A 25765-nucleotide genomic window follows, 5' to 3' on the forward strand; every position below is an offset into this window, starting at 1 on the left:
CAGACGTCGGTGTCTGCCATACTGTTGATGCCTAGAGGCATGTAAGGGGTTTTACCATGTTCGCCTGGTATGGTAAATATCGGCGCCCATAACACTATTGATGCCCAGAGGCATGTGGGGGAGCCTTACCATGTTTGTCTGGTATGGAAGTTGATGGCGCCCACAACACTGTAGGAAAATATCAACGCCCACAACACTGCTTGGGTTCTAACATGCTAGGAAGGTTGTAGGATACTGTTCTGCAGGTGTATAGGGTATGAACCTCGATATTGTGGTTGACTTGAGTGCCCTGCCATACTTGCTCTGTCCGTTTCCTGGTCCTCACCGAGTAGGCGTCCCTGGTCAGTTGGTCCTAGTCGGCTCTGACCGCGCTAGTCGAAGAAGAGCTGTAAGCAGGGGTTTGGCGCATCCCCGGTCGGAGACCTAGGTCAGAGTCGAAAGTGGTGTTTAGCCAGGCCTTTTGGTCGGAGAGGCCGTCCGGAGGCGGGCCGGAGTTGGAAGCGAGCGTTGTTCCTTTTTAGCGAGGCCTTTTGGTCAGAGAGGCGGACTGTAGTCGGAAGCGGGCGTCGTTCCTCCTCGGCCAGGTCTTCTAGTCGGAGATTGGATCGCCCTTTTGGCCTTTTGTTTAGGTATTTGGGTCAGCCCAGGAGTTGCACGTCGTTCACAACGTTGTCTGCTGGGACAAGCCTTTATTGGGAAGCCGGTCCATGAGGGACCCCGGGTTTATGGACCTGACACATATACCTTTCTACAGGGCCAAGTAGTAAAAAAAACAACACCTTGTTGTTCAAAAGCTACTATGCACCATCAAGGAAGCAGGCACTCAGCAATGCAACAGGAGGGCATACACAACCAGCTAGTACTTGAGGCAGATGGCCATACACAATTGAAACTTGCAAGACAAAGACATTGTAAGGACCAGAAAACGACCAAGCCTAAGCGGAACACGAACACAGCCACTAAAAATAGCCTAATCAAAGCTGAGTGCCTAGTTGGCTAAAGAAAGCAATACAAAACAACAAAAACCACCCCTCCTAGTTGTCTAGTCATAGTCCTCACTGTGGACAGGGATCACCCTAGAACTTAAGCTACAGGAAATGAAACTAAAAAATTAAATTTAACTGAGAATAAAACAACAAAAGTACAACAAATATTATTGGAACGAAATGTAAGATTAACAAAATAATAAATTAATAATATAGAACACATACCTTGAGCAGCCTCTGGACAATGAATATTTAATCCTAGAAAAAAGAATAATTACAAATTAACCATATGAACTATGGGAAAAAGAAAATAAAAGATAAGACTACAAATAATATGAACACGACCAACTTTCAAATATAAAAAGAAAATGAAAAGAAAAAATAGAAAAGATGAAGAGATAAAGAAAGATATATGTCACAGAAAACAAAAGACATACAGTAAAAACTTAAAAGCAAACCCTAAATCAATAGAAAGGTATATGAAAATGAATGAAAACACAAATAGATCACAAAGAGAAACAAAACCACCAGAAAATGTAATAGAAAACTACATGAACCAATAATCTAATAGAATACTAAGACAAATCAACCTAAGAAGCAAAAGATGAGAATGTGAAATAAGATCACTCTAGCATATTGTAACATCAGATTCAAAGAACAAAAGAGAAAGAACAAGAAAGAAAACAAGGGAAAGAGAACATGGAAAAGAGAACACCATACAAAAAAGAAGATAAGGGACTCACCTTGACGAAGGAAAAGAGAGGAAGAAGCCAAGGAGGCAAAAGAAGAAAATGAAATGTAGAATAGAACTACGCAAGGAAAAGGGATATAAAGAGAAGGAGAAGTTCAAAAGCTAGGGGGTCGTCAAACACTAGAAGAGATGGTTGTAACTACAAGGACGGTTGCAATAAATGCTCATGGGAATGAGAAACAAAGATGGAAGACTCTAGATACACCAACCGCACAACACTAACAGGCCAAGGCCCTATAAATATTGAAGGCCCAAAACAAAAAAAAAAGAAAAAGAAAAATAAACCATACAAAGAAAAGCCCAAAAAAGGCCCAAGCCCAATACTAAATCTAAGCCGAAGACCATAATACAACACCAAATAAAAGCCCAACTAGAAGAAAAAAGGAAAATAAAAGAAAAAAAGACAAAAATATAAAGAAGAAAACAAAGAATGCTGAAATACTTATCTTAGCATCTCATTTCTTCTTCTTTTAAGCAGTTATCTGACACCACATCTCATGAACCTAATATATTATCATACTACAAAAATAGATGAAAATAATTACTTAGAACATAAAAATTACTAAAATTATACATTGATTTGGAATAAATTACAGTGAAAAATATAAATTATCATAGTTTGAAAATACATAACCAAAAGAAAAAGAATGATAGGATCACAAATAAGAAGAATAACAAAAAATAGAACACATAATCAGATAATCAGATAAAACAAAACTCCGAATAACAAAAGATTTCCTAATAGTTACATAAATATATCCTAAGGATTACAGAACATATACAAGTATAAATCCAATACAAATCAACTGTAACTAGTAACACAAAGAGATACACTATATAAGAAGAAGGAAAAAAATCAAAATTAGATATACTTAGGAAATACCTCATAATGATATTGAAGGCAAATAGAACACATGAATCAATATACAAGTGGAAAGCACAATATATCACAAACAAAGAGGAACATATAAAGTGCAATAGAGATTCTGTTAACGAATATCTAAAAAATATAGGAATTAAAAATACAGAGACCATATCAAACAAACAAGTAATAAACATTAAGCACTTAGTACTACTTACATAAATAATAACTAAAAGTTACACCTGATGAAGAACTGTAAGTGACGAAGAACTACACTATAACTTTGATACCAGTAAGAGTAAAGAACATGACATATTGAAAATTCATTAGGGACAAAAAATCCCATTAGTAACCGTCACCCCACCACATCATCAAACAGAACATCTATAAAACCTCATTAATCAACACAGGAAGAACAAAAACATGACGAAACAATAAACAATCAGATCAAGTAAAACAACTAAATAAAAATCTAAGACCAAGCATCTTACTTTTTCATCGTTAGAATGACTAAGGGCTTCAAACATCATTATCTGAGTGCAATGCCAAATAAAAACCAGAGTACCATAAGCTTTAGAACTTAGAAACAAAAAAATATGTACAAAGAAAATTACCTATTAGCACGCCAAATGAAAGGAAACAAATGCCCACCAAATTTGAACAACACTCAAATATCTCAGATCTCAAATTTGAACAACTTATATATCAACAAAAAATGAAAAGAATCAGGTCAATATCAATAAGTACAACATCTAAATAAAAATCAGAAACCAAGCAACTTACTATTTCATCATCAGTATGACCAAGGCCTTCCATCATCAACATCTGCAAAAAGAATTTTAATTAAAAATAAGAGTGACATAACTTAGACTACATAGAACCAAAAAATTATATGAAAAAAATTTACCTATTAATTAGCCACTCGATAGAAGACACTAGGTCAGCAAACTTGAACCTCACAGCCACCAAATATACAAAAAATATTTCACTGCCTCCAAATCATTAACAACAAGGACAAACATATATAAAGAAAAGAAGAAGAAAAAGCAGAAAATATTTATTACACACATTGACAAAATAAAACAGTAACAATTAACATATTATAAAAATATAAAAGTAGAGGCTCAAACAAACACTATCCATACAGCCAACAAAACAAAAGATATTCCAAACAGACAGGATGAAAGTCAAATGGACCTGACACTAGGCACAGGCACAAAACACTGCACATCATCATCACCAAAATAGACCTTGAAGCTCCTCAATGATTAGGCAAAAGGATGATACAACCAAAGCATACGAACTTGGACAGACTGGTAACAGTCATCATCTTTAGATTGAACTTCAAAGCTCAGAACACGATGGAAAGACATAGTTTGACCAAATTCAACTTCAAATGATCAACTAGCCATTAGAGCAGCAACTTCATCATCAGGCACAAGGACATAAACACAAGAATTCATAGAATCTAAAGCATGCTTCATCTTCGACACAAAAGATTCCCCAAGAAAGTGCCTAATAACACAAGCAACTAGTCTAACATTGTCCTAAGAATGAGCACCCTTAGCAGCGATAAGCTTGGATTGCTCTCCAGCTTGTAAGCCCAAATGATCAGCAACAAACAATGAAATAAGTTCACTGTGTAGAATAGAGGGAACATCATCAACAACCTACCATATAAAGAAAACATATAAAAATAAAAAAAATAATGATTCCAAAACAACTTAAACAAATGATACACATTAACAAACTAAAGAAAATATCAAAAGACACAATACAAACCTTTTTAGGAACTAGAATCTCAATGAACTCGCTGAATGAATTGTTCCTTTCCTCAATCCTCATGACTTGACAGATATGAAGAACTCCAGTGCCAACTAAAACTTGATAACCACAAAAGAAACTAGGTTGCAATGCCTCAAAAGCAAGGGCATAGACATTGTCATCATACTCATCATTGCAGAACTTCAGATTCTTCACAATAAACAGTCCGCGAATCTCCTTCCAAGCTCGAGCAACAAGCATAACATCATCATAAACACCCATATCTATAATAGAACTCCTAACTGCCATCAGATGATCCTACTGACCAGGTTCTAGATCAAGGACCTCCATCGCATGATGAGAAAGCTTAATCTTAGAAATGGAAAATGATCCAGAGCTAAGAGCAACATCCATCTACAACAATTAAAAAAAAGAGAAGACCACTATAACTGTACTTATAGTAAACATACATCATAGTTATAGTGAATAAATAACAATAAATTATACACAACTAAACTATAAAAAAAAGAACCAATGACACATTTAAAATAAAAAACTAGATGATAGAAGCAATTACCAATTGCAATTAAACAATCAAAGCAAATACTAACCTAATACATACCACTACATGTAAAATTAGCTAGTATATAAATATTAAATCATATTAAATAAACACATTAGAAATTAAGAAGCAAGTATCCAGTAACTACTAACCCATTAAGATAAGAAACTAAAATAATGACTAAATGCACAAAAGAGGTACTTTGGAAAAATACAATGCATAATGGGCATAATATACTTCAGGCTAGAAGCTAAGAATAGAAAATTGTATATAGATAAATTAATAAAAACTAGAGGGAAAAAGATGACTATTAAAGAACTAGCACAAATAAATAACAAGATTAAAAACAAAAAGAATAAAAAAATAGGTAAAAAGAAAATAAAGATAAAAAAACCTACCTTCCAAAACTAAGAAAAGAGCACCCTTGATGGACTTCTCAAAAGCACCCTTGATAGAGCACCCTTGATGTTCTTGTATTCTATTTTAGATCAATTAGAACATGTAATATATATATATAAAGACAATAAAACTATATACATGTTCATAGTCAAAAAGCAATCTGATTTAAAAAAAAGAAGAAAAGAAAATAAATAAATAAAAAAGAAACAACAAAAAGAAAAGAATCGAATGAAACAGAATACAAAAACTTAAACAAAACAAAGAACTAACCTTCTTGAAACACAAACAGATGAGAGAAAAAAGACAGGGAGAAGAAGTACACAAGACACACAAGATAGGAGGGAGAAAGAGAATAAATAGAAGGAAGGAAGAAATGAGAAATGGAAGGAATACAGGAGAAATGGAGTAAAGAAGGAAAGGTAGAACAGGGTCGAGAAATAATTGCAGCTGTAACCGACAGGAGAAATAATTATAGCTGTAACAGGAGAAATATCTAAATGCACACGATGGAAAGAAGACGAAAACCACAAAGAAAAAGCAGTAACCACCTATCTAAGATGGGCCACAAGATTAAAAAGGCCCATAAAAAAGGCCTACAACAAAAAGTCCAGATAACAGGACCAAAAGCCCAACCAAAGGTAAAAAGGCCAAAAATTAAAAGATCCAACAGCAAAGTAAATGATAGCAGGCATCAACCAAAAAATTTGGGCCACAAGAAAACAAAAAAGATAAGACAAACAAAAAAGAAAAAACCCAAATAAAAAAAGGATCAACTTGAAGCACACGAAAAGGGAATATAGAAGGTGGTATCTGCAAAAAAGAAAAGATCTACATTGAATGAGATCTAATCCTACATGAACACCACGATAATAAACATCCACCAGAGTGGAAAACTCAAACCTACGAAGACAAGAAGCTGAATTGAAGCCAACAAAAGATGTCAGGAGAAGAAACAGAAGAACCAGAACAGAGTGTAGAACCACTACAAGTTAGTAAAAACAAAAATCTCATTCAAACGAGAAATAGAAAGAACACAAGGGGAAAGAATCAATTACCTAAGTAGATCCACTAGGATCATAAAAAGAAAAATCGATGTATTGATTTGGAGGAATCATAAATGAAATCAACTGATTCAAGATGATTATGATGTAGGGACATATAGATGGAGAGGGCATGTTTGCAACAAACAAGGTAAAACTAAGCATTAGAATCAACTTTACCAACACACTTCAACTTATCAAAATTTGATTAACAATGTTGTCTTATTGATCAAATCTTTACAATGGCACAAATAGGTACTAGGATCAAGGATAATACCAAGAACTCAACACACTGAATGGCAAAACCAGAGAATGGAGAACAATGAAGACTTTGATTTAGACTAAGCATAATTAATGGCATACTAGGTAAACATAATGAAATTACAGAACATAAGAAAATAAGACAATATGAAAAAATTGTCAAAAAATGATAAGTTTACTATTGCAGGGACCATTGACAGCACTACTTATGCATCAAACATGGTCTAGTTCTCAAGAAGAAGATATAATTAGACACACAAGACAGGTAAATGCAAATTCAAATGTACCATAGACAAAAAAGACATTTCACTTATTATAGTACAATAATACGTCTTCAATTGCTGTGTAGGAAACTAGGACCAGCAGTGGCTTTAAATATACAACATGACATCAATTAATCAAATAGTCAACACAACATCAGAGTATGAGGTAAGTCAAACTAAAAATTCAATATCAATAAAAAATGAATGCAAACATAATTGAAAAAAGTCACAAATTTCTTAACATGTAGGCAAACTGCACATCACTGCAAGAAGGAAATGAGAACTACAACTAAAATTTTAGTTTCACAACACAATATGATGTAAGTCCACAATAAGACATGATTTGTCCAAAAGTAGCAGTGTTGTATTAAATAATCAAAGAATAACTGCCTTGATTCATAACAGGATAACCAAGAAGACTACTTTGCAATGGAAGTATTCGACAACCAGGAATTAAACAACACAAACATATTCGACTCAATGCAAGTACAGGAGGTATGCAGAAAAACAAAAAGAAATAAAAAAAACTAGAGAACAAAAACAGTAAAAGTCAAGAAGATTAACCATACAAAAACTTATTGCTGCAGGTTGATTCCAGCTCTATGAGTACAGAGAAGAACACATCTGCAATATCTAGAACATCTACCTATCGAAATGAGAGCACAGATGCATGGAATCCATCAGATTATTCAGTTGCTGAACAATCACTTCAATAGGCAATAGAGTATGATGAAAGAAATGGAAGTCAGGAACTTACAGAAGAAGAAGTTGAAGAGTTCATCATGAGAGAACAGGAAGCAGCTACAGATGGGAACAATGTAGATACTGACAGCAAGTATACACCCCAAATTGGCATGGAATTCAAAACCAGAGATGATGCACACCATTTCTTCAGCTTCTATGGCTTCATAGTAGGATTCGAAGTGGTTGTTACACATACAACAAGAACAACAAGTAAGAAAAGGAACAATGAAGTATACAAACAGGAGATGAGATGTCACCGATATGGAAAAGCATCAAAGAAGAAGATAGACGAACAAGAAGAAGAAGAATTGATGAATGATGAAGCAAAGAGGAAAGGAACGAAGAGGAAAACAAGCATACAAATCAAATCAAACTGCCCTGTGTTGATGGAAGTTAAACTAGAAAATGGAAAATGGAAGGTGGCAAGGCTAGACCTAGACTACAATCATGAGTTGAGTCCATAGGACAGGAATCAACTATTCAACAGTAGGAAATATATGACTGACATCGAGAAAGCAATGATAAGGACACTAAACAACAATAACATACCAACAAGAAAGATGATTGCAATACTGTCATATCTAAGAGGCAGTGTGATAGCCCTACCATATAAAACAACGCACGTCCAGAATGAGAGAACAAAGATAAATAGGGAGCTAAAAGGAAATGACATGAACAAGGTGATGCACTACTTTATGAAGAGGGCAACAGAAGATCCAACATTCTTCTACAAATTTTATGTAGATGAAGAGAACAAAGTGAAGAACATATACTAGAGAGAAGGCATATAACTAAAATGGTATGCAGAGTATGGAGATTGCCTAAGTTTTGATATGACCTACATGATAAATAGATACATCCTTCCATTTGCGCCAATAGTTGGGATATCAAGACATGCACATACAATTATCTTTGGATGTGCATTCATCTCTGATGAAACTACAAAAACATTCAAATGGTTGTTTGAGGCATTCCTAGAATCTATGGGAGGAAAACATCCAAAGACAATAATTATAGACCAAGACCAAGCTATGAGAGCAGCCATAGAAACAATAATGCCGCAAACAATTCATAGGAATTTCTTCTTTCATATAAAGTCAAAATGTTACAACAAGAATGGAAGGTGCTTTGCAGTAAATGAAGGCTTACCAGAGAGATTTGAAGACATAGTCAACAACTCAGTAACAGAAGAAGAATTCGAACACCTATGGCAGAAAATGATTGTAGATTACAAGCTAGAACAGAATAAATACTTCAACAAGATGTGAGAACACAAGAACAGATTCATACCAGTGTATTTCAAAGAGTGCTTCTATCCATTTCTTCAAAGCACCGAAAGAAGTGAGCAGACGAATGCTCGGTTGAAGGACAATGTTGGACCTACATAAACATACTCAGTTTCATGAAAGAATACCAAAGAATAGTAGACATAATTAGCATAATGAAAAATACTGAAGAAAATGTGAGAAAACAAAAGAGACCTAAAGAACTACAGACTGGATACAAGATAGAGCTACAAGCAGCTGAACTATATAACATGAATATATTCCTAAAGTTTTAGTTCCTGCTCAAGATGACAGAAAGGCTAAAATACAAAGAGATAGAAGATGGAAAATGCTTTGAGGTATGGCACAAGTCAAACAGAGTTCATCAGCTACAAACAAATAGAAAGTATGTAGTCATAACTGATCTTACCAAAGGCAAAGAAGAATTTAGTTGCATCTGTGCAAAATTCAGCAAGGATGGAATACTATGCTGTCACATACTAAAAGTGACAGTAGAAGAAGAAATATATGAGATACCTGATAAGTACTTCATTGACAGATGAAGGAAGAAGGAATCAAAATTGATAAGTAAATAGCTAGAAGAAACACCTACAACCAATGAGCTGCTTAGATTCAATGTGTTATCTAGGAAAGCAGCACTGCTAACATCTAAAGGATCAAAGAGCGAAGAACTGATGAATTACCTTGATGAAGAATTCGACTGGATTGATCAAGAAATAGACCTAATCAAACAGGCTATTGAAGAAGAGCAAGATGATTCCACACACGATCAAGAACATAATGAAGAGAGTCTACATCTAGAGGATCCAAAAAGGATAAAGAACAAAGGATGACCAAAGAAACTAGTAAGGCTGAAGACAATAGTAGAAGAAATCAGAGAAGATGGCAGCAAAACAAGCCAAAAAGAACAAGAAACCAGCAAACAGAAGTAAGGGATCAGAACTAAGCATTATTTATATATAATTTACAACGGACAAGCAACACATGATACTATGCATAAATAATTACTAACAAAATTTGAAATGCAGGCCCAAGTGGAAAAAGCAAAAAGAAGTAGAAGAAGGCAACTGAAGGCAATGCACAAGAAGAGAGAAGACCATCAGCAAAAAAAGCATTAGCACCACAAATGAGGACATAGAAATAACATATATTTATATTTGAAATATACTACTATGATGTAAGAGCTATTATCATGTATCTAGATAAAAAACTTCAGTGAAGGACAAAACAATATGTGATGCTGAGTTTCAATTAAATTTCCTAAGGCAGATGCAACTGCCTAAATGATAGAGAAATGTAAAAAAAGAACTACATAGATTGCAAATAGTTTGAATCATGAGGCACAGAGCTCTAGCAGGATCTAGTCCTATTACAAGAAAAAACAAAGGTCATGATATAAACATAAAAAAAAGAAAATTAAATTTCGAAACAAACCTGAAGTTTGTAGTCATAGACACGATGCTTCATACTAGTGTTTTTGTGATGAAAAAAGCTCATTAGCAATCTTAACTCTGATTGATGGAATATCTTCATGACTGAACATGTTGCCTAAAAGAACCTAAGGAGAAGTCCAATACTCAAGGAACATCATAGCATAGATGTTAGAATCAGAACGACAAAAAAAATTAAAAAAAACTCAACTTCATAAAAAATACTATATTGACTTCACTTATTGTAATATTGCATAAGAGTTACACCAAATAGAGACACATAAATACTATACAACTTGAATGTAAATGCAAGAAACTAGAAATATAACTAAATCAATACTAATAAAATAACCTAGAAAAGAAAAAAAACCATGAAGCATATACAAGAAAAAACAAAGAATAATAACAACAATAACATGAGAACCATGGAAAATAATAGAAACATATCATATACTCACGAATTTTCTAGAGGCTGCTCAGGAACTTTAGGATACACAACACCATAAAAGCTGAAATCCATGTCAACTTGGACAAATTAGTCCCAATCATACTGAAATGAGTTTATTTGTAATAACATCAAAAGAAATTAGAACAAAAAATTTTAAAAACACAAAGAATCAGCTCAATACAAAAACAAAGGAAAGATACATATAAGCCTGTGCTTAATATCTTCATGATACATGGAATTCTGATTGTTGAATCAAGGAAAACAAAATGATGGTCCTTGATATCAACTACAAACACAAACCAATGCTTCTAGTGCAAAATAGGGAAGAACAACTGGAAAAAAATAAGCAATAGGAAGAAACACATGAAAATAGAACAAGAGATAGTAAAAAGAAAAAGATTGTACCATATTGGATTGATGCAAAGGTCTAGCCTTAGCAGACCTTTGAAAAGTTCGCATCAACAGAACCTGGTCAGCTTGATCAAAATCAAGTAACGGATTATCCTAAATAAAACCATAATCAGAACAAAAAAATACAATAATAACAATATAACTATCAAAAGATAGAGAACAATAACCAACAAAAACTTACACCCATATTGGGGAAAAAGTAGTGCCTTTTTGAGAAATCTGGATGACCATTAAGATTTGAAAACAAGCTGTAATAGAAGCACGAAACCACAAATGTATTAACAAACCCACCAGGCTTTAATGATTCTCCACGGGACCAAAAGGTGCAACAAACACCAGACAAAGACACTGCATCTTCACTGAAACATGCAAAATAAAGTCAGAACAAAAATATAAAAAAAGAAGAATAAATAGGGGGAAAAACTTACTTCTGAAACTCTGAAGAAGCCAACTGACACAGAATCTTATAGTTATCAACTTCAGATTTACTAACTTTATAGAACTTGCACTTCTCTATTTCATAATCACCACAGAACAATGGACCAGGGTTAACAAAATGCCTAGGACCATGCAAAGGAGCCTTCCCACCTGAAGATAAACCTTGAGACTTCGGGACATAAGAATGACTCAAGCGAGCATAACTAGGCAAAATACCATCAGTCGAAACAGAAGTGTCACACCCAATTTTAAGGATAAAATTGAATGCACTAAACTTATGTGTGCCTAGGGATCAGTCACACACACAAGTTGATAAATTATAAGAAGTATCATCACGGTGTATCTTACATCACGATTAATAACATCACATAGTCTCACATAACACAGCAGAAAGTAAAAAGATAGCTCTCTCGTGGTAGCTCCAACACAGGGACGGTCAACTAGCTGACCACAAGCCTAATAGCCCTCAGGAAACTCCTCATACACGTTGTCATCTGTTACCCATCCGGAATTTTTATCCAAATATAGAAAGTAAACAAGTGTAAGTACTTCCCGTACTTAACAAGTTAACATGGGGTTATGAAAGCTCAAAAAGGATGACACTGGTTTACTACAGTTAGCACTTTTAGTAGGTCAAGATTTTATCATCAACTATTATCAAGTCATGCTTAAGCTCCCATTTAAACCCACATAATCAGATATCTGAATCATTTAGATCATATTATCATCGTATAACATCATAAATGAACAACAATAAATAACCAGTTATTCTGTGAGTTTTCCGGGCCGCTCGTGACTATGAGCATGGCTGTTATAATAGTTTGTAACCCTCTGCAGAGGTGGTGCACATTCACCGCGAGTTACGATTCCCATATGTCTGGGTTAATTACTCCCATATCACAGCCAAGGTGAGCGGGTAGGGTACACTATGAAGCCATTTCATAGGTTTCTCTAACAAGTTAGGACCGCTAGGTTTCCTCGGCAGGTAGATGTAGGAACCCCCCCTTCCTATGGCACATATCCATCGCGGCTATACACATAGGAACAGAGGCAGCCCTATACCCAACGTGGCAAGCCCCTTTTGCGCCATAAAGGTAACCTCTAACAAGCTAGAAAAGGACCCATTACTGAGCTAAAGTCCGAGCCATGTGACTCTCACGGTTGCACTGTCAGTCCCAGCTTTTGCCGACAGATAAGTCCTTATGGAGGGCCGAGAGCATCATGATCAAAAGTCATTTGCTCCTTTGCCCTATAATTCAGTTGTTTAAAAGCAACTTTTACCTTTTCTTTCCATAGAATCATTGTTCATTATGTAGCTCATGTATAGTTATATTGAGCGCTAGCAAACTACCCATATGCATATAACCCGTAGGAGAACAAGGAAACAAGATAATCAATCACTAGGATGTCCTTACGCGTATCAAAATTAGACACATGCAAATGAGTAATTAATAAATGTGAATAGGCATCAAGGTAGATCCCATGCTATACCTGCCTTAGTTAGCAAACTCCTGCTAGTCCTACTAGTCATCAAAGAACTCTTGGTCTCCAATGTACTCCTCACCGTCTGAATGCGACCAACACGGCAACATACAACAATCCAAAGTCATTCATGCGAAGCAAACAATCCTACAATTAGAACAGTACACCAGCAATATAGAAAACAAAATAAAATGTTTATGAAAAGAATCTATGTCTCGCTACGATCACGTCAACGCGAAGTTCACGAAAATTAGAGCTAAACGCGAAAGTTATGATTTAAACATGATTTCCTATAGCAAATTAAGTAAGTAAACCAAACCATGAAATTTAAAAGTTGCAAACATGATTAACAGTGGTACTAACACGTAGATTATGCAATTACGAAACTAACGCGATTTGAACGGGTCGATTCGGAGCTAAAACAAAGTTTTTATGAGCAAAACAAGTCTAGTGGCATTTCTGTAAATAGGATGAACTATTTTCAGATTTAAATAAATCAATTTCGGAATAATTAAACAGCCGAGGATTGCAGGTTCTAATTCGCCAAACTCGAGGGGTCTCTTTAACAAAAACACCTGTGAAGGGGTATCGGCTTATGTGAGCCGTTGGATTTGAAATGAACGGCTCGGATTAGATCTGGGAGGGAGAGAGAGGAGGCAACGACCGGGAACACTGTTTCCGACGGTGGAGCACCATGGCTGGCGACGAGGAGCATGCTGGCGTGCGTGGTTCAGTGACTACGGGCCATGGTTCAAAGAACCAAGGGCACCGGGGAGAGAGGAGGTGCGGGTGAGCTCGCTAAGGCCGAGAGAGTGGCCACAGGACATGGGCGAGGCGGTGGTAGCCATGGCCGGTGGCATGGAGCTCACGGGCGCACGCGAAACGAGCCCTAAAGGCCATGAAACACTAAATTGAAGGCATGGGGAGAAAGAGGGGAGCAAGAGGGTTCTCACAGCAGGGAAAACAGAGTCGACGGTGGCTCGGAGACGGCGGACCGTGCGGAGGGGCGGACGGCAGACCTCGGCGCTTCTTCATGCGACGGTTCTGGCTTCCGCAGGCTCGAGCGAGTGCGAGAGGGAGCGGGGAAGGCAGTAGGGAGGGCAGTGGAGGGTCACGGCTCCCTTTTGTAGAGGCCAGGCGTGGGGGGAGGCTCCCACGACACGCAACGTGGGCGCGGAGGCGGTTTCGCCTTGACCGGGCACGGACACGGGGCGCGCGGAGGTGGGGGATGACGCCGATAGGTGGGCCCGGGCTGTCAGCGGTAGAGGCGTGGGCGGTAGTTGCGGCTCGGTGCTGGGCTGGCGCGGCGGCAGCGGTTCCGCCCGAACTGGGCCAGCCCAGGATGGAAGCGAGGAAGGGGAAAGGAGGGGGGCGCGCAGGCCGGTAGGAGAAAGGGCCTGCGGCCAAAAATTGCAGAAGGGAAGGGGAGGAAAAATATTTCCTTTTTTCCAAATAAATTTTCCAATTCTATTTCCAAATGATTTCGGGATCTTTTTGAATTTAAATCAAAACCACTCAACATATTAAATACAATGCTCCAGTATGAGTGCATCAACATGTATAAATCCTTATGATTGATTTTATTTTAACAAAAAATATTATTTTCCTATATTTTAATGCACACATAATTGCATAAATAAATCAAATTTACTATTTTTAAAAGAATGCAAGTTTTAGGGTGTTACAATTCTACCCCCCCTTAAGATGAATCTTGTCCCTGAGATTCGGGTGATTGCTTACTCAAACAGCTACGGATAAGACTTTCGTAGATCCTCTTCTCTTTTCCAAGTAGCCTCATCCTCTGTATACCGATTCAACTGTACCTTGCACATTTTTATAACTCGGCTCCTTGTAACTCTTTCTGCCGTCTGTAAGATCTTTATCGGATACTCTTCATATGTGAGATCTTCCTTAACAGCAAGTTCTTCTAAAGGAATTTGCTCTTCTGGTACTCGCAAACACTTCTTTAATTGAGAAACATGAAACACATCGTGCACACCTGACAAACTCTCAGGCAGTTCCAACTAATAGGCTACTTCTCCACGTCTCTAGGATCTTGAAAGGTCCAATATACCTCGGTGCCAACTTTCCCTTCATATTGAATCTTTTCACACTTCTCAATGGTGACACCTTCAAGTACATATAATCTCCAACTTCAAAAGTCAGCTCTCTTCTGTGAGTATCAGCGTAACTCTTCTGTCGGGACTGAGCCACTCTCAAGTTGTCTCTAATTATTCTCACTTGTTCTTCTGCGTCTATAAGGACATCGGGTCCAAACACTTGAGTTTCACTAGTCTGATTCTAGAACAAAGGCGTTCTACATTTACGTCCATACAACGCCTCAAAAGGTGCCATCTTGAGACTCTTCTGGTAACTGTTGTTGTACGAGAACTCAGCATATGGTAAATTCTTGTCCCAACTAGTACCATACTGCGGTGCACAAGCTCTCAACATATCTTCCAAAATTTGGTTGATCCTTTCAGTCTGTCCATCAGTTTGTGGGTGGTAAGCAGAACTAAAATTCAACTTTGTCCCCAAAGATCTATGTACTTTCTATCAGAATTGCGACGTAAACCGAGTGCCTCTATCAGACACAATTTTCTTGGGAACACCATGTAAGCACACTATCCATTCCATGTACAACTCTGCTAGCCTTGCACCTATATAGGTAGTCTTGACTGGTAAAAAGTGAGCAACCTTGGTGAGTCGATCCACTATTACCCATATTGAATCATAACCTCTTTGAGTGTGGGGCAAACCTACGATAAAATCCATACAAACTTCTTCCCATTTCCACTCAGGAATCTTCATTGGTTGTAGCAACCCTATAGGTCTTTGATGCTCAGCTTTCACTCTTTGACAAGTGTCACACAAAGCCACATCTCTCTTCAAACCATACCACCAATACTTCTCTTTAAGATCCAAATACATCTTGGTACTTCTGAGATGTATAGAATAAGCAGACTCATGTGCCTCTTGTAGAATTGCATCACATATAGCCTTCACTTTAGGTACACATATCCTTTTCCTGAACCAAAGAGTACCATTCTCATCCATCCTGAATCCTTGTGCCCTTCCAAGCACTACATTCTTCGCTATCTCCTTAAGTTTTTCATCCTCCAATTAACCTTTGCGTATCTCTTGCTCCAATGTAGGCTCTATCACTAATTCCATTGCATTAGTGATGAAACTCAAGTTGAGATACTCCATTTCAGCACACAACTCTGCTGACATAAATGTCATCCGAAGCCCATTGGCATAGCTCTTTCTGCTAAGTGCATCAGCTATGACATTTGCTTTTCCTGAATGATAATGCACTTCCAAATCATAGTCTTTGATCAATTTTAACCAACGACGTTGTCTCAGATTCAGATCTGACTGGGTAAAGATATACTTCAAACTCTTGTGGTCTATATAGATATCACGCTTATGCCCAATTAAATAATGTCTCCAAATTTGCAAAGCATGAACCACAGCTGCCAATTCCAAGTCATGAGTAGGGTAATTCAACTCATGCTTCCTCAATTGTCTCGATGCATATGCCACAACTCTTCCTTCTTGCATAAGCACATATCCAAGGCCCAAACGAGATGCATCACAATATATAGAGAAGTTCTTGCTTAAATCGGGCAAAATCAACATTGGAGCTATAGTCAATCTCTTCTTTAGCTCATCAAAGTTTGCCTGGCATTTATCAGACCATACAAATTTAGCATTCTTTTCCAATAGAGCTATCATAGGCTTAGCAAGCTTGGAAAAACCTTCAATGAACCTCCTGTAGTATCCAGCCAATCCTAAAAAGCTACGAATCTCACTTACATTGGTTGGTGGTTTCCAATTCAACATATCTTGTACTTTGCCTGGATCCACTACTATTCCACCATTGGAGACAACATGAACCAGATTAGAGACCTCCTTCAACCAAAACTCACACTTGCTCTGCTTAGCGTACAACTTATGTTCTCTAAGCTTTTGCAAGACCAACCTTATATGTTCAGCATGTTCTTCTTCAGTCTTGGAGAATACCAGTATGTCGTTAATGAATTCCATCACAAATTTATCAAGAAACTCCATGAACACCTTATTCATCAGATACATAAAGTATGCAGGTGCATTGGTCAATCCAAAAGACATAACGGTATACTCATACAAGCCATATCGTGTAGTGAATGTTGTCTTGGGTATGTCTGAGTTTTGAATCTTTAGCTGATGGTAACCTGAGCGGAGATCAATCTTGGAGAACACATAGGCTCCTCTCAACTGATCAAACAAATCATCAATCCTAGGCAAAGGGTATTTATTCTTGATAGTAACCTCATTAAGTGAACAGTAATCCACACACATCCGTTGGCTACCATCCTTCTTATCCACAAAGATCACAGGTGCCCCCCATGGGGAAGAACTGGGGCGTATGAAACCTTTTTCTTGCAACTCTTTTAGTTGTTTCTTAAGCTCTTCTAATTCATTAACCCCCATTCTATATGGATGTTTAGCTATTGATGCAGTTCTAGATAATAATTCAATAATGAATTCAATGTCTCGGTCAGGTGGCATACTTGGCAAATCATCAGGGAAGACATCCGGGAACTCCTCCACAACACGATCTAGTTTATTGGCATCACCATCCAACTAGTTCATAGTGGCTGTTGGCTGAGCTTGCACTACCACTTCTACACAGATTCTATCTCCATTGGGTGATGTCACAACAACAGATTTCTCCTGATACTGAATCACTGCTTGGTGTTGTTTCATCCAATCCATTCCTAGAATAAGATCAATTCTCGCTGTTCTCAACACAATAGGTTTCACTTTGAAGTCTACCCCCCTTAAGGAAATGCTAGTTGAGGGACTCCAATAAGAAGCTGGCATGCTACTTCCTGGTGAATTTACAAGTATAGGGTTTTTTATGGCATATAAATGTATGCTATGCATTCTAACAAAAGCTTGGGAAGTAAAAGAATGCGAAGCATCGGAATAAAAAAGTACTATAGCAAAGATAGAGTTGACACTGAACGTACCCAACATGACCTCGGGCGTCTCCTGAACTGCATCAGATGACACATAGTTCACCTTAGTAGTGTGAGGTGGTTGGGTGTTGAACTTTGGATTACCATTCTGGTTCTGAGGAGCTTGCTAGTTCTGCTTCTTTGGACACTAATGAGCATAATGACCTACTTCTCCATAGTGATAGCATGTGTTGGGGTTATTGGGTGCACCACTCTTCATAGGAGCATTGTTGGGCATTCCCTGGTGTGTTGCCGAATTGCCGGTCTGTTGTAGGGGACGCTGATTACCAAACTGTTGCTGGTACTGAGGGCGTTGCTGGAACTGATTACGCTGAGGGTACTAACCATGGTTTCCCTAGTTAGATGGTCCTTGATTCCTCTGCTGAAAACCCTACTGGGGATAGGCACATGGGCGGGTGTTGCTTCTAGAAGCTTGCCCTTGAAGTCTCCGCTTCTTGGCTTCCATCTCTTTGCGCTTATCGTCGATCACAATAGCGCGGTTCACTAAGGACTGAAAGTTAGGGTATGTGTTGGACATCAGCTGGAGCTGCAGTCCATCATAAAGTCCCTTGAGGAAGCGGTGTTGCTTCTCCTTGTCCTCAGCTACATCATTTGGAGCATAGCATGATAATTGAGCAAACTTGTCATGATACTCCGCCATAGTCATGGATCCTTGCTTGAGGGACCTGAATTCCTCCTGCTTCAATTCCACAAGTCCATCAGGGATATGATAAGACCAGAAATTGTCCTTGAATTCCTGCTAGGTGATAGCAGGAGCATCGTTGGGGCATCCATACTGGAAAGAATCCCACCAATCCTCAGCTGCTCCCTGGAGTTGACTAGAAGCATACAACACCTTCTCAAGATCATTGCATTGTGCTATGTTAAGTTGCTTTTCCACAGCGTGCAACCAATCGTTTGCCTCCAAGGGGTCTAAAGCATGAGTGAACACCGGAGGGTGACCCTTCATGAATTCTCCACGCTTGTCTCTGACCTAACAGGCGGTGGTCCTCTTGCAGGTTCATTATCCAAACGTTGCATCATGGCTTGCAACAACTGCGCTTGCATTCCCATCAATTATTCCATAGTCACTAGTGGCGGTGGTGGTGGATTTATGAGAGCATCACGTCCACGACCACGGCCTCTGCCTCTTCCTCCTCTTACGGCCATCTGTTTTCCAACAAATGCGCAAAATTTTAGAGATTTCCAATTTATAGAAAGCTTATGAAAGATAATGAACAATGCTAAAAACTTTCTGGACAAGATTTTAATTATAGCAGTTCGATAAATCTATCATAACTTGAGTTTTAGAGATCCCACAGAGGTTTACCAAGAACGGTTGGAAAGCTTAGGAGATCAGCTACAACTTTTATTTAGAACACTTTTACAGAATCTGGTATATACATGGTCAAAAACAGAGCTAAACCGAATCTGTTCTGGGTTCTAGTCTGCGTAGAAACATCAACTTATGACAACTAGATCTCACAAACCTGAACAGCTATTGACGTGATTCTAGAGACATTTGAAAGATACAGAAGTCTAGATATCTCTACAAAAATTTCAGAATTTTTGGCAGCCCAGATTTCGAGATACAATATAAAGAACACAGGCTGCTCCAGAAATCAGCACAGCAGAGATAAGATAAAATGACCCATTTGCATTAAGACATCATCTAAACTTAAGGTTCAATTCTATGGAATTTGTAGACATGCCCACAAATCTCTAGCAATCAAACAAACTCCAAATCATCCAAGTTCACAGTTTAAAAACATCTAATCACTCAAGTTCATAAGACAGAACAAGACTAGACATGACATACAAACTAACAACGTCGCAACTTTAAACATGGCACCTAACACCTATGGGGCGGTGTCAATCATGGTGAACGACCGACGCTTCTTCTTGTAGATCGGTAGCAGCCCAAGTTGAGCACGCAGTTCATCAACTTGCTTCTGGAGACATCTCTTGGCCCTCTGCGATGCTCGTAGCTCTCCCTTGACCTCTTCATCTACCCCCTGCATGGCATGGACATGTTGCACAGTTGCTTCCAGAGTTGGATCACTTTCTAGTGGTGCCAGGACATGCCAATTACCCTCATGATTATTGTGAGGAAGGAATCTAAAATGATCCTCCTTCATGGCCTCAAAACGACAACTATGGTAGTAGATGTAGGCGTTCTGCGCTGCATCTTCCATGCCATCCAATGCATGGGCCCATCTAGCAGTGGCACGATGGACAGTCTCCACCTCATGTCCATTCTTTATGTCATTCCAGGCGGTGACCACTAGTTCCACCTTCTAAAAGGTTGCCTCCAAAGGATGCGGGTACTCTGCACAGTGATAGCTGATGGAGGCGTGCAGATCAGGGTAGTAGTCATCCAGCACATGAGTAAGGAGGGTGTGGTAGTAGGCCATCTCCGGGGCTGGCTTGAAGTAGTATTTGCACTTCCAGCCTATCTCCTCATCCACCATAGGGACAGCTGGGGATGGCACAGGCATAGGTGAAGTAGCTGATGACTCCGCTGGGGTAGCTATAGTAGCATAGACAGGTGCAACAACTGGAGTAGGAGCAGGTGCAGGTGTCGAGGCAGCCATCCACTCCTCATCATCCTCGATCAAGGGTTCCACCTCATCATCGGAGATGATCACAATCTCCTTCTCCACCTGTGGGGCATGGGGGGTGAACATGGCATGGTAGCCTGCAGTGCTGAGGCAGGCGGTCTTCGGGTTATGAGACATCTATAGATTTAGAGTAAGATAAAATTAGAATCAACAATTTTATATAATAGAGTAAGGTATGAAAAGCATAAATATTTTAGTAAAATAACAAGAATAAGACAGTAAGCAGGAAACCAGTGGATCAAAGATGCTAAAATGACCATTTCTAACTAGGCTTGCATCCTACAGTCAACATGACTTTGATACCAATTTGTCACATCCAATTTTAAGGATAAAATTGAATGCACTAAACTCATGTGTGCCTAGGGATTAGTCACACACACAAGTTGATAAATTATAAGAAGTATCATTACGGTGTATCTTACATCACGATTAATAACATCACATAGTCTTACACAACACAGCGAAAAGTAAAAAGATAGCTCTCTCGTGGTAGCTCCAACACAGAGATGGTCAACTAGTTGACCACAAGCCTAATAGTCCTCAAAAAACTCCTCATACATGTTGTCATCTGTTACCCATCTAGGATTTTTATCCAAATATAGATAGTAAACAAGCATAAGTACTTCCCGTACTTAACAAGTTAACATGGGGTTATGAAAGCTCAAAAAGGATGACACTGGTTTACTGCAGTTAGCACTTTTAGTAGGTCAAGATTTTATCATCAACTATTATCAAGTCATGCTTAAGCTCCCATTTAAACCCACATAATCAGATATCTAAATTATTTAGATCATATTATCATCGTATAACATCATAAATGAACAACAATAAGTAACTAGTTATTCTGTGAGTTTTCTAGGCCGCTCGTGACCGTGAGCACGGCTGTTATAACAATTTGTAACCCTCTGCAGAGGTGGTGCACATTCACCACGAGTTATGATTCCCATATGCCCGGGTTAATTACTCTCATATCACTGCTAAGGTGAGCGGGCAGGGTACACTATGAAGCCATTTCATAGGTTTCTCTAACAAGTTAGGGCCACTAGGTTTCCTTGGCAGGCAGATGTAGGAACCCCCCTTCCTATGGCATATATCCATCACGGCTATACACATAGGAACAGAGGCAGCCCTATACCCAACATGGCAAGCCCCTTTTGTGCCATAAAGGTAACCTCTAACAAGCTAGAAAAGGTCTCATTACTGAGCTAAAGTCGGAGTTATGTGACTCTCATAGTTGCACTGTCAGTCCTAGCTTTTGCCGACAGATAAGTCCTTATGGAGGGCCGAGAGCATCATGATCAAAAGTCATTTGCTCCTTTGCCCTATAATTCAGTTGTTTAAAAGCAACTTATACCTTTTCTTTCCATAGAATCATTGTTCATTATGTAGCTCATGTATAGTTATATTGAGCACTAGCAAACTACCCATATGCATATAACCCATAGGAGAACAAGGAAACAGGATAATCAATCACTAGGATGTCCTTACGGGTATCGAAATTAGACACATGCAAATGAGTAATTAATAAATGTGAATAGGCATCAAGGTAGATCCCATGCTATACTTGCCTTGGTTAGCAAACTCCTGCTGGTCCTGCTGGTCATCGAAGAACTCTTGGTCTCCAACGTTCTCCTCACCGTCTGAACGTGACCAACATGGCAACATACAACATTCCAAAGGCATTCATGCAAAGCAAACAATCCTACAATTAGAATAGTACACTAGTAGTATAGAAAACAAGATAAAATGTTTATGAAAAGAATCTATGTCTCGCTACGATCACGTCAACACGAAGTTCACGAAAATCAGAGCTAAAACACGAAAGTTATGATTTAAACACGATTTCCTATAGCAAATTAATTAAGTAAACCTAACCATGAAAATTAAAAGTTGCAAACATGATTAACAGTGGTACTAACACTTAGATTATGCAATTACAAAACTAACGCAATTTGAACGGGTCGATTCGGAGCTAAAACGAAGTTTTTATGAGCAAAACAAGTCCAGTGGCATTTCTGTAAATAGGATGAACTATTTTTTGATTTAAATAAATAAATTTCAGAATAATTAAATAGCCGAGGACTGCGGGTTCTAATTCACCAAACTCGGGGGGGGGGGTCTCTTTAACAAAAACACCCACGAAGGGGTATCGGCTTATGTGAGCCGTTGGATTTGAAATGAACGGCTCGGATTAGATCTGGGAGGGAGAGAGAGGAGGCAACGGCCGGGAACCGTGTTTCCGGCGGCGGAGCACCATGGCCGGTGACTAGGGGCATGCCGGCATGTGCGGTTCAGTGACTATGGGCCACGGTTCGAAGAACCGAGGGCACCGGAGGAGAGAGAAGGTGCGGGCGAGCTCGCCAAGGCCGAGAGAGCGGCCACAGGACATGGCTGAGGCGGTGGTCGCCATGGTCGACGGCGTGGAGCTCACGAGCGCACGCAAAACGAGCCCTAAAGGCCATGAAACACTAAATTGAAGGCATAGGGAGAAAGAGGGGGGCAAGAGGGTTCTCACAGTGGGGAAAAACGGAGTCGACGGCGGCTCAGAGACGGTGGACCATGCGGAGGGGCGGCCGGCGGACCTCGGCGCTTCTTCGTGCGACGGTTGTGGCTTCCTTGGGCTCAAGCGAGTGCGAGAGGGAGTGGGGAAGGCAGCAGGGAGGGCAGCGGAGGGTCACTGCTCCCTTTTGTAGAGGCCAGGTGCGAGGGGACGCTCCCACGGCGCACGACGTGGACGCGGCGGCGGTTTTGCCTTGACCGGGCGTGGACGCGGGGCGCGCGGAGGTGGGGGACGGCGCCGACAGGCGGGCCCGGGCTGTCAGCAGCAGAGGCGTGGGCGGCAGTTGTGGCTCGGTGCTGGGCTGGCGCAGCGGTAGCGGTTCCACCCAAACTGGGCCGGCCCAGGAAGGAAGCGGGGAAGGGGAAAGGAGGGGGCGCGTGGGCCGACGGGAGAAAGGGCCGGCGGCCGAAAATTGGAGAAGGGGAGGGGAGGAAAAACATTTCCTTTTTTCCAAATAAATTTTCCAATTCTATTTCCAAATGATTTTTGGATCTTTTTGAATTTAAATCAAAACCACTCAACATATTAAATACAATGCTCCAGCATGAGTGCATCAACATGTATAAATCCTTATGATTGATTTTATTTTCACAAAAATTATTATTTTCCTATATTTGAATGCACACATAATTGCATAAATAAATCAAATTTACTATTTTTAAAATAATGCAAGTTTTAGGGTGTTACAAGAAGGCTGAACAATAGGAGAACTCCTACTAGACCCAATCAAATCCAATTTAGAATTGTATAGAGCATTGGTCTTCTTGGTCATTTCACCTACACTTTGAACAAAACTTTTGGAACCAACAACCTTAACATCTGGAGACACCTAGAAACACAAAAACATAAATAAAATACTAATTAGTCATGATCAGCGTTAGACCATTTACCTTCTCAAGCATAGACCACTGATATTATCCAAAGCTTATAATGCTAAAAACTCTAAAGCAGAAGTGTACTCATCCATTCTACATAATGATATAGCTAATTGCCTGAATCAAGTGAACAAACAAACACTAAAGACCGTAGAACACACGACAAGAACTTATGCACAAAGAAGAATTGCCTATTTCATTCTAAGGTAAAGATAGTCTCATTTACACATAGAAATTTCACAGGCACCCACAAAAAAACACACAGGAGAAATATAATATGAAAAATAAATATAGATCATTAATGATACAAAATAAAATTGGAGACTAGTAGGAGTTGTATTACCAAAGGAGAGTACCTGCTCCCTAGATCTTGATGAAGAACACACTTTACCACCAGAAGTACGAACATTCAAACTGGGGACTACCTCATGAGGGGAAGGAGAGTACTGAGTAAAGTCTAAAGTTTGCATTACCAAAGGAGCTTGGGAATCAAACATAAAATGAAAAAAGGTACAATAATAGAAAAAGGTAAAAACACTAACACTGGAAGATGGCAAGCTAGGTTTCTTCAACCCACCACCACTCTGCTAAAAAATATAAATACAAAATTAAAGCATCTAAAAGGCATATAAGTAAAAATATACCAAAAAAAGAACATACATAATAAAGATGAAAAAGCTAACCTTTTGCGAAAAATATCTTGTAAACCCAGGAACAGAAGATGGAGATATAGAATCAGGAACATATTTCCTCTCAAGATTAACAACTTATGTAACTAGAGAACTATCAAGTCCAATAAACACTGATTTCTTCAGACAACTTTTCTTCACAGAATTTGAATTAGATATATCAGCAAGAGGATTCCTAGATCTGGACATAACTTTAAAATTACTACCACCAACATCATCAATGCCTAAAAGTAAAAGAGAACAAAAGAAATCATATATAAAACAACTTATAAAGAAAAATAACATTTAAACTAACAGCTAATCCACTAGGTCATACCTTTAGCACGACTATAGTCAAAAGCCTAAAAAATGAAAAAAATCAAAAAATAAGAAAAAAAGATAATACAATATATCAAGAGAACATGTAACAACATAAAAAATAAAAAGAAGATACTAGGTAACACACAGATACATCAGCTATGGATCGATGAAGTTTGTACTAAGAAGCATGAACTTCTTGAATATCAGGATCAAATTTAGCTGAAAATAAAGAAGCACATAGGGGGGAAAAGATAAAAAGAACAAAAAAGATAAATTATACAAAAAGACAGAAAACAAGAATTATAACATACTTTTACCATTACCAACAGAAGGCATAGGATCAGGTTCAGGAATAACAGGAAATGATTGAAGACCTCCATCATCATAACCAAAATTTTCATCTTTTTCAACAGTCTTAGACAAAAGTTTAATGACTTCCAAAACTAAAAGCTGAGACATCTTGGTAACAGAATACACATGCTTCCAAAGCTTGATAAAGGTCAATCTCATATCATCAGACAAAGCATTCTTTGAATTAATATCAAAATTAACGAAAACACCACAATTCAAACAATGTTTCTCAATAA

General features: G+C 38.6%; 1 pseudogene; it reads right to left on the bottom strand.

The window, feature by feature from the left end:
• Positions 1 to 10893: 10893 nt before the first annotated feature.
• Positions 10894 to 25514, bottom strand: LOC136460906 (uncharacterized; annotated as a pseudogene).
• Positions 25515 to 25765: the final 251 nt, after the last annotated feature.

This window comes from Miscanthus floridulus, chromosome 6 (assembly GCF_019320115.1).
Source record: "Miscanthus floridulus cultivar M001 chromosome 6, ASM1932011v1, whole genome shotgun sequence".
Lineage (NCBI taxonomy): Eukaryota > Viridiplantae > Streptophyta > Magnoliopsida > Poales > Poaceae > Miscanthus > Miscanthus floridulus.